A 16,738-nucleotide genomic window follows, 5' to 3' on the forward strand; every position below is an offset into this window, starting at 1 on the left:
TTGGTACAACACGTGAAAATTCAATGAAAAAAATACATGTGTAAACTTATTTGCCTCTTATTTTCCTCTGATTGAAAATCCATCAATGATTGCCACAGAAAATGCCTAAGGCCTTTAGGAACATAAATGAGTTTCAAAGCTGTTCATAGAATGATCTAGATAAGAGCAAGGCGATAACACTTTAATTGATTTCCTTTTCCATAAAATGAGTATTCTATTAGGCATTTCACATAAGATGGAATGAATATTGTCCTCTAACAGTTGGACAAAAACTTAGATTGAAAATATCAACTAGGTGCATGCCAAAGTCAGAAATCCCGCCTCTTCTCCCCAGAATGTCTCCTATTCCCATGATTTTTAGAAGACGCCTTCTGACCTTCTGTGACCTGTTGATGCCAAAATAGTGTGACAATCCCATATGTAAGACTCACTGAAAGGAACTGGTCAATTACAAGAAACAATTTCCATTAAATACCCAGACTATGGTATCACTAGTCTGTAGTATTTCATAAACATAGATTAGCTTATTTGGGCAAAGGACACAATATTTTATCCATTTGATTTGAATAAAGACAGGAGTTAGAATCACAAGGTATCTAAGAAGAATGTGACATTTGTCTACACAAAGGGCAATCTTGAGGGTAATGCAGGGAGTATGGTGAATATCAGCATCAGGAATATACGTGAATTACTGAAATTTCCAGCATTTGCTACTTATTATTTTAATAGCTATGCTGAAGTTATATACTAACATCAAAAACTTTTGAAGATGTCTTACTTTTGTTACTCACCCATGCTTGGTGCAGTTATCCACAAAATCATTACTGGAACTGAGCTTTATTTGCTTGTCATGAGGGCTCCACAACAATCCCAGTGGTAGGAAAACACCTTCGAACAGAACAGAAAGCAAAGCAGAATGATACCCGTGTTGCTTCAAAGGGAGAGCAGAAAATAGGCAGCAGCTCGGTATCAGAGCAGATATTTCTGCATTCAAGCACCGTCACTGGTCATTACCACTACTCTCCATTCCCCCCACAAAAGCAATCAGTCTGTCCTTAAGTGAGGACTTTCTGGAGTAAAGGCTGTCATAATGGTGGTAACGATATTGATAATAATTACTTTTATTCATTTAGCATTAATTGTGCCAGTCAATGTCTAAACTTTGTACATATACTAACACATTTCTAGTGAAGTAGATGCAACTATTTCAACAGATAATTATGAAACATAAAGAAGGCTAGGAAAACATCCAGCGTCACAAGCTACAGGAGTTCAGAAATGGCCTGGGACATGTCACTTGTGATTAAACTTGGTTTAATCATATAACTTTGAAGAGGCTCTTTCAAAATATTGCTAAAATCCTTCAGATGCAAAAACTCTGTATCTTGATTGTGGTGGTGATTAAATCACTGTATGCGTCTCCAAAGCCCCCTTAAACTGTAAACTGAAATATGGATTTTATAGTATGAAAGTAAATCTGAATTTTAAAAAGGAATTAAAGTAAAAGTTAAATATTTAGAAAGGTATGAGGAAGTGGTTTGTATCTTGTAAACAAAACCTGGATCCTTGTTGTTTATTCAAATTTTGATACTCTATGTGTGTGAGAGAGAAAGAGACAGACAGACAGACAGACAGATGGAGACAGAGACTCTGAAACAACAACACGATATGAAGGGAAATTATAAGAAACAGAACAGACTGATATGAATGGGGAGGGGTGATTAAGTGAGACGGGACAGGAGACTACAGGAAATGGAACTGAATGAAGATTGAGAATAAAAACAGGAAAGGTTACATTATAATTATTTAGAAGAAAGACTAAATAGAATTTGTTAAATCAATAAATATCATTTATTTATTGAGTGGAAAATTCAGGATTTCTTCTGGCATACATAATTTTGGAGTCTATTCCGAGGATCACAGCTACAGAGGACACACTGGAAGAACGATGAACTCAACTCAATTGGACATGGTGAAACCTTCCACGGTCTTCTTCATCTGGATTAAACTGTTCTGTGCTTAGCTGTGTTTCTAATATGTCAGTCAGAAATAAAGAGTGATGTGTAGTTCTCTATTGCTAACAGATGATAGCAGTCGATGATAAATGTTACCTGGTTTTGTTACTGTGGGGATATTCTGAAGACTATCCACAATGATCTTTAGTATTCATTCCCAAAGTATCCCAACTGAAAATCAAATACCACAAGAACTGCAATCTCTCTCCATAGTAGGCAATTTGTATTCCTATCTAAACTCTCCTAATCATAATTTTTCACTCCCTTTCTCCCTTCAGCCAGCTGTATATGGCATATTATGTTTCAGCCTCTTGAAACACAAGCACCATTTTCTTCTTTCAGACAAAGTAGCATTTGGAAGCACTAACGTATTAACATTCTAGTCAAGCCAACATCTGCACCATTTCTGGAGCTCTTTCATTTTCCTTTTGCTCTCTCAGCACCCACTGGATGAAGGCGAGTTTGCATCTATAAAGGTTGTCATTTTATTATTTAATGAATAATGCAAACAGAAATCTGATGAATATTGGAAATGTATTCCTCACTGAAATTAATATAAAATGAATTACTGAAATTACAGAAACAAGGTGACTCTAACAGTAATTGTGATATCATAAAGTTACATTTAAATTAAAATATACAAGGTACCATCATATATACTGACTACAGTAACAAACCTATAAAATAATCTCCCTTGAATGTGTTATTTGCAGTTTGTTTTATTGTGTAAGCCTCTCTGTGCTCCTTTTCTCTCTTTTGTTAAAGGTAACAAGGAAATATCACTTTTGGTATTTTGAACCAACATGTCAATATATGCAAATAAAATTTAGTTATTGTGGAATAAATTGCTTTTGTTGGTTGGCTTCCTAGGAAACTTCTAATTATACAAAGGTTTCCGTTATTAGGTAATCAAAGGTATGTATGTGTATCTTTTATTTGCTAGGTAAAGTAAAGAGAACTGTCACTTAGGCATTTCCATAAAACCTCTCTCTTTTTCTAGGAGTTCTCCCTTCCCATGCCTCCTTAGCGTTTTCAGAGAACCTAGGGAGAATATCCTGGGATAGACTCCACTCACAACTGAAAAAGAAATTTGGGATTAGAAGATTCTGAGAAAATGAAATACAAAATTTTCTTTAAGACTGAAGATGAATAATAGAAGTATAGGGACCATAGAATTGAAGAATCCAGCACAGTTAGAATGAAGGAGGGCAGATCTAAAGTGAGATATTTCAGTAGGGCCTGGTGTTCTGAGAATCACAACCAAAACATGAGCCCGTTGGGTCAGCCAAGGCAGGGCATCTGGGTGGAGTGCCAGAGGAAACATTTCAAACGGAAAGGCACTGGGCAATGCATTAAAATGTTTTAACAGAAGAGAAGGCAGAGAAGGAAGAGTGCCTTATAGTCCCTGCCTAACTTTGCCACCCTGTAGGCGTTTAGGGGTATTTATATGTTTTAGTTGCAGAGGTTATTGGCATTAATATTAATCATAGAGGGGCTTGTAATTCAAATAAAATTATAATCCTCTACTTCCCTCATTCTCTGCTAGGAATCTGATATCTCCTCAAAACAGAACACCCTTGAATGGAGATGATTTTGCCTAAAGATTTTTCAATTGTTCTTAGTCTTAGGTTGTGTGTGTTTGTTTTTAACACAATTCACTAATTTAGAAAACTTTATTTTCAAATTCCTCTTATGGGAACTCTGAATCCTCACTGACACATAAAATGTCAGTGAGGATATCTGGATAGTTAATGCTGAGTATATTGATAGCGTTGTAAGTCTTAGGATATGAAAAGATGAGAACAAATCCCACGGATAAAATCGCAGCAGAAAACTCTCCTGGTGCCTCCGTTGTAACTGGAGAACAAGTAGGAAATACTGTAATGCTGGAGCCTATAAATTTTATATGACATTCTCCTTCTTTGAGCCAGGATATAAACTGAGCATGGCACAGAGAATGCCGAATGACTTGCGATCCATGAAATATCCTAAGTTTCTTCCAGTCGTGAGGTCTCTCCCTTGAGCCCAAGAAGCCATGGCTACGGTTTTTAAAAAAATGGCCGTGGATAAAGCTGTCGATGTGCAGTAGCCGCAATACAGACCCCAGTGAAACCAAGAACAATTTACTCAGCATCAGGGGGAAACGACCTTCAGTTAGAGTGAATCAGTTGATCCAACTAAAAAAAGATCGCACAGTTTCAAGCTGGCAGGCACCAGTTCTGTTATGTGAATAAATAAACAGTGTTTGCAAACAGAGTGAGACTCTGTTTTTCCTTAATTCTGAAAGTCACACACTAGTCTATGAGCAGCAATGCGGCTCCAGAGGAAATTAGGTGTGAGGAGATCCCTCATGTACTCGTACATTGCTGTTTTAGATATAATAGTTCAGAAATTATTTTTCTGCCAGAATTACATAGGTAATTCTCTTATATTGAGGATAAATCTGAACTTCTTGTCATCTTGTATTTTCAGAGCATGCTTGTATGATATAATATTTAGATAATGAATCTTTCCCATAATCTTTCTACAATAAAGACTTCACATTACTCTTTCCCTAAGTACAGACAGTTAGGTTTTGGGGAGCGGGTGCGGGGAGGAAGGTTAGGTTTGATAAGGATCCTTGAGAGCCTTTATAATGATTTTTAGATACACTGAAATAAATATCAAATATGTTTTTATAGAGAAACATCTCCAAGCTATTTTGGTGATTAGCTACCTTGGGCTTTTGGATTAAAAATTAAAACACGTTTAGGCTGTTTGTTAGAATCTTTTCCTGCAGATCATTTTTTGCCCTTTGAAAAAGAGAAAATCCATGCCACAGATAATGTTTAGTTTAAATAATGCGTAAACATTAAAACATAGTCTGAATCAAAGAAACCGTTTGGTTTGGTAACATGGCCCAGCCGTGTAACATGATTTATTAAGACTGGGTCCCTAAATAAGATAAATTACTACTCCAGGGAAAGTTAGATTCCCCTCTCCTGTGCCTGTATTTTTCAGAGGCCACCTACAGAGTGGCAGACTTCCCACCCCCGCTGCCCTTCTCAGATGCCATCTCCTCCTACAGAGACGAGGAAGAAGCTGAATCGAAACTGAATTTTCTCCAGTGTGCAGGCGTGAACTCATGTGTGTACATGCGGTGGGGATGGCACTATGAAGTGCGTCATCTCTGATCACAGAATGAAGCTATCTCAGTTGGAGTTACTTCCATCCTGTTAGGACAATACCATAGGATCCGATCTTCTCTGCTAGGCCTCTTTAGAACTGGAGAAGCAAGGAGTGACTCATATAGCTGAACCAAGGTTCAACAGAACTACTAATTTTATCTACTAAAACATAGAGCTGCTAATGTTCTTTTATCTCAAAGCCACCTCTCTCTTAATGAGAAACATGAATGTATGGGGCAAATTATTCTGTCCTGGAGGTAGGCAGGCTTGGCTCCAAGCTTATCTTTCCCAATGTGTCCATGTACTCAGCAGCTACTATCTTTCCCTTGTTAGTCCCTGGTGTAAAACAGTACACACTTCACTTGACTCATGAAGATGGACCAGGGAGAACTGTAGTGGGCACACGTTCTTAAGAGCAGCTCAGAAGCATCTTACAATACAGTGGCAACTTGTGCTGGTTAAATCTGTATGAATGGCTGCTGAATCCACCTGTCAATCACTTTCCTAGATTTAACTGAAAACACTTTGTAACTCCTATTTATTCTCAAGGAGATAATGTTAAGTTCATTTAAATTTGTTCCAGATAAAATGCATACAAAAGGCATTCTAATTTTCCTTTGAAAAGTGTACTATTCCTTTTTTTCTTTTTAATTACCTGTCTGGAAGCCACTGAGTATCTCTTCCAGAATCCTGCTTCTAGCTATGGTCCCAGAGATTCAGAGTAATTTTGCTGGTGAAAAAAATGTTTTCCTTTAACCAGCCCAAATACTAGGGCTACATTATCAGTCTACCCATGATGACATATGACCAGAAATTTTTATTCTACATATAGCTCAACTCAGTTGCTCACTAGATGTGTCATCTGGATAGGGGAACGCTTGGCTGTGCTGAAGGTTTCTTAGATGTTTCCTCCTTTATATTCCCAAATGCTCTACTGCAAAAACCTCTGACTCCCCGATTGCAAGGGTTCATTTTCCTTTTTTAAAATAACGAATGAGCAGTTTATTCTTTTTCTAATTACCCCTTGGTGAGGAGAAGGAGCCGTCTCCAATAAAATCCCAGGCTTGATTGTTTTCCTTGCTGTCTCAAGGCATTTCAAAGCTCCTTGAGAGGACTTCCCTGCTCTCCCTAGAGACTTCGAGTATGTAAGTAATAAACCTTTCCAAGCCCTCTTGGTATGTACACGTGGTGTCATCTGTCTTCACACCTACACCAAATTTTGGGTGAGCTCGGAAGGTGGTTATAACATTTACTTTCTTGTGTGCAGTTTTTTGAATATGTGGAGTCATGTGTCCACCATCACAAGTTCATACAGAACGGTTTCATCAGCACAAATACACCCTCAGGCTACACCTGTATAAATAAATGCACCCCACCCCTTTAGCAGCCACTGATCTAATTTCTTTGCAGATGATAACATAAATGGAATCATGCAATATGTAACCTTTGGGTACTGGATTCTTTCCCTTAGAAAACTGTACTTAAGTTTCACTAATGTTTTTGCAAGAATCAACAGTTTATTCCTTTCAGTCACTAAGTACTAACATTCCTTTTTACTGGTATATCATAGTTGCTTATTAATATTCCAATTGAAGGACATATGCACATTATTTTTTAATTATGAATAGAATAAAACATTCACATTAAGATTCTGTGTAACTATAAAGTTTTCTTACCTCTTGCATTGATACCTAGCAGTAGGAGAGCAGATAGATTGCTTGGCCATATATTAGGAGCATGAATGAATAGATAAGAAATTTGTCAACTGATTTCCAAAACTGCTCTTATTCTTATCAGTGCTATAGGAGAGTTCCAATTGCTTTTCATTTTTGGTCACTTTTTTTTATTTGTTTCTTTATTGTTTTAAAAGTTCTTTATAAAATCTGAATTCAAGTCATATGTCATAAATGTGATTGGATAATATTTTCTTTATATTTAAAGTGATTTTCTTGTAGGCAACATATGTTTGGATTTACTATTTTATTCAATCTGGCAATCTCCTTTAACTGGTGTGTAAAATTATTCACATTGAAGGTGATACGCTAGATTATAATTTACCAACTCACTAGCTGTCTTCTATCTGATTCCATTTTATCTCCTCTATTGATGTATTAGTTATACCTTCTTTTAAAAATAGTGGTTTATCTAAATAAGTTTTACAATATATATCTTGTATATAAATATTCATATGTACATAAATATTTGTATCTGGGATAAATATTTGTATCAGGAAGTGATCACACCTTATTTTCCTGCTAGACCTTCAGTGTCGGGGGTTGAGCTAATCTATACAGATTTGGGCTGGGGCCAAGATATATGATTGCTGTCTTTATACATATTTGTCCTTCAGACTTAAATTCTTATAGAGACACCTTGAAATTCGGATGAGAGTTGATTTCCCAGAGCCTGTCCGCTCAATTTTGACTTTGAGATTTTTGTGCTATGCATCAAAGAGGATATCTTCGTGTCCTCTTTCTCCTCCTCTGTCCCTTCCCAGCGAACTGTCTGCTGTCTTATTGTTCCATCTTACTGGCTTGTTGATGAGGGGTTGTGCGGTGTATGTCTCTTTGTTTTGAAAAGCCACCTTAGTCTCAGACAGGTATAATGTTCCTAGGTCTTGGGGGTCTGGCCTCCTGGATTTCCTGACCCCTTCCCCCCTCCATGTGGCTGTGAGCTCAGAGAAATATTTTTCTTCCCTGTGCTCTTCCCGCAGCTGCCTTATGTTTCTACCACTGTAATAAAAACAACAGTGTTTGTTGCCCTCTCCTTCACAGATCAAGGCTTTTCCCCCATAGTAGGAAAAGGAGGGAAGGACCTAGGCAGAGGCTCACGTCTTTCTCACAAGCTGCTGTTCTCCTTTCCAGCAGCATCCCCAGTGGGCACTTCTTAGTACTTCTTCCATTATTTTCTGGGAGTGCCCAGTGGGATTCATGAAGACCTGCAAGGTTCCCCCAGTCCTGCAGTTCCCATGGTTTTCACACTGTCTTTCCAGTCAGCACTCAGTATTCACTTGTCAATTTCTCAGGAAGAACTCTTTTTATCCATATCCAGTTGCATCAATTTCAGATGAGTGTCTGCTCCCCTGTCCTCTCTACCTGAAGGCACCACGTGCCCTGTATTGCTTTAGAATTTAAACCTTTGGATTTCTCTATATCTGAATAAATACATGATCTAGAAGTTTGGTAAGCTTTTTTGTTGTTGTTGGAGTAGGAATGAGGCCCCTTTGAGCTCTCTACATCCTGGGAGCTGGAATATCTCTAACTTTCAATACACAATTGTTTACCTGCCATATTCCTCTGGCTATTTCTCCTACATTTCCCTTGCATATTCAGTTTTCTTGGCTAATAACATTAATGTGAGCATTTCTAAGATATTTTCCTAAGCCCTAAGCTCATCCCACACTACATATTATCACTGAGTAGTTTTATTTGCTTCTGTGTCATCAGGTAGCCCCTACATGCTAAAGCCCAGATTAGATCTTTCTCTCTAGATAGACGCACATTTCACTGCTTACTTGAAAGTTCTCCCTGGATATCTAGTGGCATCCAAGACCCAACGCACACAAATTTAACTTCTATCTACCCTGCTCCCGCCCAACAGAATTGCCACCATGCAGCTGCTCGTCAGTGCCAGCAATTTGGGAGCCATCCCACATTTAGTCTCTCCCATAACCCTCACATCTAATTTGGTGCTGCATTCTTTGTATTTTATAACCTAAATAACTCTGTAATTCTTCATTCCCAAAGGCTTCGTTCTGTGGCCTACAGTTACTTGGTTTGTGTCCCCAGGAGCAGCCACTATCCTCACTGAGGCCAGACTGATCTTTCTAACTTAGGGGTTGGCAAACCACAGCCCATGAGTCACATCCAACACTGCTGGTCTGTAAATTACATGCCCTCACATATCATATTTTGTTCACAGCTCCATTTGAGCTACAGTGTTAGAACTGAGTAGTTTCTAACAGAAACAGTATTGCAAAGCAAAGACAAATTTTTTTACCATCTGGTCCTTTTTAAAAAATTGACCAACCTCTGTTCTAAACTTGAAACACGCATTCCCTTGCTTAAAACTATTCAAAGGAACCCAATTTCTCTCAGCAAAAGACAAAATGCTTCAGTGTGGTGCACATCTTCATGATCTGACCCATGTTTCCTTTTCCATTATCACTCATTATTGCTTCCTCCCGGTTACAGGGTAACGTACTAAAACATGTGCAGGTTCATGCAATGTCACCTTCTCACACTCTTCCAGGCCTTTGTTCATGTGCTTTGTCTCTTCCTGCAAAGTTCGTTCTGAGATAACCCTGTTTAAATTCTCCAACAGAGCTTCTGTCCTTTGGCATTATCTGCTCATTTTCTCAGATCTCTTGTTTAGAGTAACACTCAGGATTTATTCTGTTGCAACCATTATGATATTTTATTATGTTCTTTTGTTTGCTTTACATTTGCATTTCCTCCACTTACCTCTAAGCTGCTTATGGCTAGCTCCTTGTTACTTGATCACTACTACTGAGAGGAACCAAATTGTGCACAGAAGATGCGTCAAAAACCTGGAATATAGGAAAACCAACCATTCAGTGATTTTTTTTTTTTTTTTTTTTTTGTAGTCTTCAATGGAATGAATCCTGATTCTTGTTTTGGGATAAAAGCCAAAATCAAATTTGAAAATAGTGTTTTTTCCTCCCATATGGAACTCTTATCCTAAATAAATCTAATTTTGTTTATGAAGAATATTACATAATCTATTTACCAAAAAAGAAAACAAATATAAAATACTCTTTGCATTCAATAATAATTCATTCCTATAGCATTTGGATATTATTTAGTTTCTGATTTTGTTATTTATAAATGTACTAGAATAGAGTAATCTGTTCTGTGAATTTTAGCTAGAAAACATGTAAATTAATTTTTCTGCAAATATTTGCACATTTGTAATTTTAAGATAATTATTTGTATGAAACATTTCCTTCAAAATAATTATTATTTCCTCCTTAATATAATTTCCACTGAATAATTTTCATAAAATAGAGATCAAATCTGAAAATTTTATACATCTGTTGGAGAGTCTTCTTGTTAGGAATGGTAGTCATGTAATATATAAATACATTTTTATCTGTCATGCTGTGTAATCAGTATATAGTATTTCTCCATTCTAAATAATAATAATGATTATAATAATAAATTCCAAAAGATAATGAGACTAGTAATCTATATCTTCCATATAACTAATAATATCTAGAAGTAACATTTCTGAACAGTTATTTAATTTTTTCTTTTTACTTAGGAATGTGATGAAGAAGCACTTATTTTATATGTATCCAGTAGAAGGAATCACAAAGGTTACTTGATAAAATATTAAAGTATATTGTAATATCTGTGACTTCCTTTGGTTTTTAAGTTATACAATATATAAGACATTTGTTTATAGGTGTCAACATGATACCTGTTATATACTTAAAGTAAGAAGCAGTGGCACACAAGAGACCAAAGACAAGTTACAGAAAGAACAACTGAGCTTAAGAAATTAATACAGTAACATGGCAGAAGGAAAAACACTCCCTTATCTGAGTCCATCTACAATACCTTAGTACCAGGATTCTCAACTGGTTGTTAAGTGATAACATATCCTACCAGGGAAACATAAGATCATACTAGAGCAATCTCATTAGCAGAACCCTCCTGAGAAAAGGACACTGGTCTAGCTGATTCTTAAACTTTTTCCCACTAACCTGCTTTAGGTCTTATATTATTTTTGTGTTCCGTACATTTTTTTTTATATAACACCCAATATACCTTATTTCAAAACGCCCATTTTTTGTCTTAACAGTTAAGGTTTTAGATGGTACACACACACACACACACACACACACACGACTTGTTATCTATTTTAAAACTTAGTGAGATATAAATATATAGTATTAAAATGTACATATAAGTATATATAAAAACTTAATGAGAGAGAAAATTTAGTGTAGCAAAAACTACTAGCCAGGATATCATGAGAATTATTTCACATGTGCATCCAGGAGCAAGACTGATAATCTCCAAAAGCAAACCATTATAATTTTTGTTCCATACTTCACGTCTGTTTTCAAGAATTAAATTTACAAGTTACATAGAGCAGTCAAAAGTGAAATGGATTATTAAAACAATCAAGAAGTAGCATAGCCACAGATTTTATCTGAGATGATTAAGCAAAAAAAAAGTACGTATTTTGTTTTATTGCCAAAATTATCCGGGTGATTTTTAAATTTGCCCTTGTTATTCTATATCTCCATTTCCTCTGCCTAGAGCAGGGCTGGCTATGCACTGACCATCCTGCATCACCATGAATGGCAGCCCTGGTCACCCATTCCAAAGAGAGAAGTATTTTTCTATAATTAATTAACAATTTGGAATAACTCTAATTTTATTTTATGTCATTATATCATGGTTTGCATAAACATACTAGGAGATAAAATATATATTATTAAATACAGCTATACTTCTATTATCTCAAAAATTATTATTTGTTCTTTATTTTCCAATTTGATGAAGAAATCACTTAGAAAAAATGATTGGTCTCTTCAGCTAACACTAAATGTTTGATAGGACTCTTTCATCTTTCACCGCGAATGAGAAGACTATTTCCCAAGGCAAAACGTATAGGATCAGATATTATCCAACTTTCAGAGATTCCCTCTAAGGAACACTTATATTTCTTTATTAATAAGCACTAACTTTTTTTTCTTCAATTTATACATATGGAAACTGATGTATTCCCACCAACATGAATTTCTTGGCTCAAGGCTGTAATTCTTTTTTTTTTCTTAATTTTTATTTTCAGTACATTAAATTTACTCATAAAAACATTAGTCTGTCATATTTTAAAGTTTCAAGGCTACAGTTCTTATGAACAAAGTGATATTGTGTTGAAACCAAGTTTATCTACCACTAGTTCAGGATTCTTTACATGAAAAATTTATATGAAGAATTTATATGTTCTTTCTATGATATGGTTCACTGTAGCAGTGATATACAAATGACACCGATGCTTCTAATTCTGCCAACTAATAATAATGTGCTACATTTCAAAAGGCTTTTTCAGTATATATTTTGATTTGAAACATCAAGTAAAAGGTGGAGCAAGGGAATTTTGCCAGTATTATTTATTTGCTTGTTTGTGTTTAATTATAATAATAAAATACAATGAAAGAGATGAGGCTTATACAAAAGTTAGTGAATTCAAGAACAAGTTCTAGAATTCCACTTTGCTTTTATAAAATTATTTCATTTTTATTTTGAAAATATACAGAAGTAAAACTGCATATAACTATAACTTCACTAATAAGAAATTTAAAAGTTAATGTATTATAAAGGTGATTTTTCTATAATACTTATTTTTACTATGTCATATTATTCATATCATACATATATTATTAGTTACTTGACAATCTTATTTTTAGGAACTGTGTAATATTCTAGTATATGAAAGTTTACTTTTTTTTTTTAACCATTTCCCTTTGATGAACCTAAATGTAGCTTCTACTTTTCATATTATGGTGATATAAAAACCACATAACACAGCAATATTTTTCAACTTATAATAGTTTCCATATAATAAATCTTGTGAAGTGGTACTGTCTCAATAATTATGAATATTTTAAAGTGTAAAAGGCTACTACAAAGAAAATTTCATAGTTCTCATTCCTTAGCCTTCTCTAAAAGTTCCATTTAGCAATCTAGTCAAATTTGCATTGAAGTTGAAAGTATACAGAGCCTACAAATGTGTGTGCGTGTGGACATGTGTGGACATGGTTTGGCTTGCATATGTGTGTGTGTCAGAATACAGAACTCTTTGAAAAGTTTGAGATACCTACGAGACACACACACACACACACACACACACACACTGTGTGATTATAACATTTTTAATCTCAAATATCTCCAAAATGGGATCGTTTTTGGAAAATAAATATAAACATATTTAATGATAAAGAGTATTGATATGCCAGCAACTTTAGGTTTTCTTTTTTTAAACAATCATTCCAGCAACATAAAGGTCAGCAAAAAGAATGGAAATGTATAATATACTATGCCTTTACAGAAAAGAATTTTAGGTTTACAAGAAAGGAAAGAATCAATAACCCTACATATCCACATTCTAGTGATCTACATGGGAATTAACGGTTTCCTCCTCAGAGGTATAAGATCAACAACAACAAAATACCCGTTGAAAGATGTGTAAAATAACATAATGAAGAGAAAAGATGAGTATCAGGCAAAACTTGGCTATAACCTAAGTTAATATACAAACATATAAAATAGGAAACATCAATCATACGCAATCCCAATCTACTTTTTACCTATATTTTCTTTATTTTGTTTTTAATCTTAGTATTGTCAACATATACCTATTCACTCGGGCCAGAACTTGATAACCATCTTAGACGCCTTCTTTGCTTTTAGCTCCTGTTCCAGTCAACATGGAGTTGGAAATTACCTTCAAACACCTCTCAATTTTTTGGCCTACTCTATTTCGACAACTATTTAGTTGTTATCTCACATCCTGACCTAGCTTCCTCACAAATGCTGAAAAAAATATTATCCACATTAACCTAAGGTCATGCTTTTCCTGGTTTGAATCATGCCAGTGTTTACCCTTTCTCCTGGGTCTTGTTGAAAATTGCTATAAAGCCACAAAATGTCACTCATGATGGGGTCTGCTTGACTGCTAAGTCTCTACTTAACCTCTCATCCCTTTGTATTTTATGGTCGAGCAACACTAAATGGTTTATTGTTGCAGGAAAACAGCTTAATGATTCTTAGAGCCAGGAGTGCTGCTGGAGCCCTTCTTCCACTCCCCATAGGACTTGACCGGCTAGCTCTTGCCAAGTGTCTATTTTAAAGAAGTTTGCCTGATATGTCAGAAAAAACACTCTTTTTTTTAACTTCACGCATGATTTTCGCTGTTGCATTACTAAACTGTATATTAATTTATCTATCTTTTCCACGTAATATACACTGCTATTTTAGAGAGCAGGAACTCTGTTTAGTTTACAGTTAAAGCCCCAGCATCTATCCCCGTGTGTGTCATGTGACCCACACTGAATAAATATATATTGGTTGAAGATAAAATATATTCTTCTTGTTATTTCATCAAAACCTCCAAAATAGGTATCCTAGCATTTAAATTTTTAATAACTATTCCAAAATCCCAGTCTGCTCAACTTAAGCAACATAATATATAATAAAATTAAGGAAATGACACAAGGTTTTATCAGTAACTTAATCTGTGTAACAATTAAGATTTGTATGTAGGTAATATTGATAGAAATAATTTTAGGTATTACAAGCATTAACCGATTAAATTTAGGAATTTAGGTGCTTACAAGATTGTTGAGAGGGCTGTAGACGCGGGCGCTAGTTTTGGCTTGGTAAACGCCTTCCCACGCATCACCATACAGCCTGCCCATCAGGAGACCTGCTGCCTCTGCTGCAGTGTGGTCTCCACTTAGCTGCCGTGGACACATTCCCAGACCCCCAGGGGATGCCCGAAACCATCGACAGTACCAAACCCTACATATACTGTTTTTCCTATACATAAATACCTATGATGAAGCTTCATTTATAAATCAGGCACAGTAAGAGATTAACAACAACTACTACTAATAATATAGAACAATTACAATATATTATAGTTAAAGTTATGTGAATGTGGTCTCTCTCTCTCTCTCTCTCTCAAAATATCTTATTGTGCAAACCATGCCTTTTCCATCTTCACCCAGCACTTCTCACGCACTGGCCATAACTTTTGTATTTTGAAGAGTGACACCAAAACTAGCACGAATTTCCTTTCTCCTTCACAATTTCACCGATAGAAGATTTGTTCTTACTGTAGATCTTAGCAACCTCAGCACACAACTTTTTTCTTTCCTTATCAAGTGGAGAACTTTTAACTTTTCACTTAAAAGAAGCATTTTATGGCTCCTCTTTGGCATATCCGAATTGCCAGCATCACTACTCTTGCGCTTTGGGGAGATTATTAGAATAAGGGCCACTGGAACACACGCACTGCTATACTTCCACAGTCATCTCATAACCGAGATGGCTATTAAGTGACTAATGAGTGGGATACGCTGAGCAAAGGGGTGATTCAGTTCCCAGGCAGGACTAAGCGGGATGGCACGAGATTTCATCACGCTACTCAGAATGGGGCACAGTTTAAAACTTACGAGTGGTGTATTCTTGGAATTTTCCATTTAATATTTTCAGACTGCAGTTGACCACAGGTCACTGAAACTCAGATAAGAAGGGACTACAGTGGTCAGAAAGCCATTGTGTCAGCTGCTGGACACAAGACTACTTTTTATCCACACTCTGGGGATAAAAAATAACTTTTTAAAATGCTGGCTTCAGGAACACGATAACTTGGCTTCAATTTGGGAACCAGGAAGTGTGCTCCAGACCACTTGTCTCCATCCAGAGCCACGCTGCAGCTGCCACATGGGAACAGTGATTCAGCCACTGTATCAGGACTCCTAGCTTAAAGATGGTCTAGGAAATGTTGTCTATATCTTCCCTGCAGTTCCAGATGATAGACTGGAATGAGACTGGATCAACTGGCTTATCCAACATTTCCACCACGATCCGTCTATGCAATAAGAACAGTAAAAATCATACAATAAAGATACTGTTAGAAATCATATAAATCTTCATTATTAAAAGTCACATAAATCATTAGTTTTTATCTGTGTCAGAAGATGTGGAATTATTTATAAATTTCATAGTTAAAATCAAATAATATTTATTGAACACCTTTACTGGTGTAAGACACTATGCCATATGTAAATAAAATATCTACACATCACAAACTTCGAGTCAAAAAATAAACTGAATAAAGCCAAGCAAATTTAAACTTTACCCAATCTGTTTTATAATGCATACAACCTTCACAATTTGCATGCATAATGCACATTTACTAATATCACGACTCCCATTGTGAGTACTTTGCATTTCTGAGATTAATTACTTGCTACAGCAATATTTTTGATTCTTTGGAATATATATAAGTTTTCCTCATATCATTTGTAAATATACACAAACACACACACATATTGGTACACACTTATTTATAATATAAATTCTATAATTGAGTTCAGTGGGGTTTGCCACGGCATCTCTTTTTGTGCCAAGCACATTTACTTAACAGGAAATGCAATATAAAGAAAACTAGTTGTTTAATAATTACATTAAAATTAATTATGAGTTTTATAGCTTAAACCGTACGCTTTCCTGAAATTCTTCTCTCCCAAATTCAAACTCTTCCCCTAATATTTAAATTATCCCCTAATATGTAAATTATCACTTATTTTAACTCTTACACAGAACTTGAATACAGAGTCTTAGGCAATTCTTGCCCCAGAAAAGCATGATTAATGACTTTTTCACCTCTACTTAAGAAACGTCTTTACAGGCCTATGTAATCGTTCAGCACAGATGGAAGAAATCTTTGACATGGACCAGTTACTATAAGCACAGTTGACCTAATCAAAATTAACATCCTCTTTAGAAAAAT

The 16,738-nt window shown here is 35.6% G+C and overlaps 1 protein-coding gene across 1 annotated transcript in view; it reads right to left on the reverse strand.

The window, feature by feature from the left end:
• The window catches only part of LOC309651390 (uncharacterized protein), a 797,009-nt gene that overhangs the window by 397,675 nt on the left and 382,596 nt on the right, over positions 1 to 16,738 (reverse strand). Inside the window, exons 5-6 of the mRNA XM_082444127.1 lie at positions 9,646 to 9,731; positions 792 to 888 (exon numbers count right to left, since the gene is read on the reverse strand). The gene's annotated coding sequence lies outside the window, so the exon portion shown is untranslated. The remainder of the gene's footprint in view (positions 1 to 791; positions 889 to 9,645; positions 9,732 to 16,738) is intronic.

Source organism: Balaenoptera physalus (genome assembly GCF_965194825.1).
Source record: "Balaenoptera physalus genome assembly, chromosome: 21".
NCBI lineage: Eukaryota > Metazoa > Chordata > Mammalia > Artiodactyla > Balaenopteridae > Balaenoptera > Balaenoptera physalus.